This window comes from Myotis brandtii, unplaced genomic scaffold (assembly GCF_000412655.1).
Source record: "Myotis brandtii unplaced genomic scaffold, ASM41265v1 scaffold305, whole genome shotgun sequence".
Classification (NCBI taxonomy): Eukaryota; Metazoa; Chordata; class Mammalia; order Chiroptera; family Vespertilionidae; genus Myotis; species Myotis brandtii.
Window position 1 is genome coordinate 1,856,040 of NW_005361652.1, and position 1,384 is coordinate 1,857,423.

At 50.2% G+C, this 1,384-nt stretch overlaps 1 protein-coding gene across 1 annotated transcript in view; it reads right to left on the reverse strand.

Annotated features, from left to right (window-relative positions):
• The window catches only part of IL1RAPL2 (interleukin 1 receptor accessory protein-like 2), a 1,356,387-nt gene that overhangs the window by 446,539 nt on the left and 908,464 nt on the right, over positions 1-1,384 (reverse strand). The window lies entirely within an intron of this gene.

Here is a 1,384-nt window from a genome sequence, read left to right on the forward strand (position 1 = left end):
CAGAAAAAGCATTTGACAAAATCCAGCACCCTTTCTTGATAAAAACTCTCAGCAAGGTGGGAATAGAAGGATCATACCTCAACATAATAAAAGATATTAAAAATTTAAATCACTTAGTTAATGTGCCTCATTCTGAACCTATATTTTTCTGAATATAATTTGACTTTCCCTGTAATTTTATTTTTTTTATAAAATGTGAAAGCAAGGGTTTGGGGATGAAAGAAACTAACCCCTATATCTGTTGTAAATCTCACTGTAAGTTAAATAAATTGGCCTTTGGGTTTATACATCAGACTTTATGAACTTGGTTAGCATCAGTCAATATTCTTGGACCTAATCATCTCTGGGACAATAAGAGGCAAATTTCTGATTCTGGTCTGTTGGGGGTGGCGATACACCAAGAGGCTTGGGCGGCCATTTTGGTGCTCATCAGCCCCTCCTGGTCTCTCCTAAACGTATGCATATGCATGTTGACCCTTAACCTGTACTTTTCCACCTAGTTTCTTATACTTTACTACAGACCTGGTGCACAAAATTCATGCACTGGGGGGGATGTCTCTCAGCCCAGCCTGAACTCTCTCCAATTGGAGAACCCTCGGGGGATGTCCAACTGCTGGTTTAGTCCCTCTCACAATCCGGGACTGCTGGCTCCAAACCGCTCACCTGCCTGCCTGCCTGATTGCCCCTAACCACACCCCTGCCAGCCTGGACTTTCCTAACTGCTCCCCTGCAGGCCTGGTCCCCCCTAACTGCACCTCCTGCTGGCCCAGTTGCCCCCAACTGCCCTCCCCTGCTGGCCTGTTCGCCCCCAACTGCCGTCACTTGCCGCCCATCTTGTGATGGCCATCTTGTAATGACATGGGCATGGCTATCTTATGACAACGCGGGGTGGCCAACTCATGACCACATGGGGACTGCCATCTTGTGACCACATGGGGCAGCCAGCTTGTGACCACATTGGGCAGCCATCTTGTGACCACATGGGGGTGGCCATCTTGTGACCACATGGGGCAGCCATCTTGTGACCACATGTGGGTGGCCATCTTGTGACCACATGGGGGCAACCATCTTGTGCAAGGGCGTGACAGTTAATTTGCATATTACCTCTTTATTATATAGGACTAGAGGCCCGGTGCACAAAAATTTGTGCACTTTTGGGGGGTAACTCAGCCCGGCCTGTGACCTCTCGCAGTCTGGGACCCCTCAGGGGATGACCACCTGCTGGCTTAGGCCTAAGATGGCAATCAGACATCTCTCTGGAAGCCCGGCAACCCTAGGGGGATGTCCACTTGCCAGCGGGGAGCAGGTCTAAGCTGCAGTTGGACATCCTTAGCGCTGCTGAGGAGGCGGGAGAGGCTCCCACCACCACCGCTGTACTGGCAGC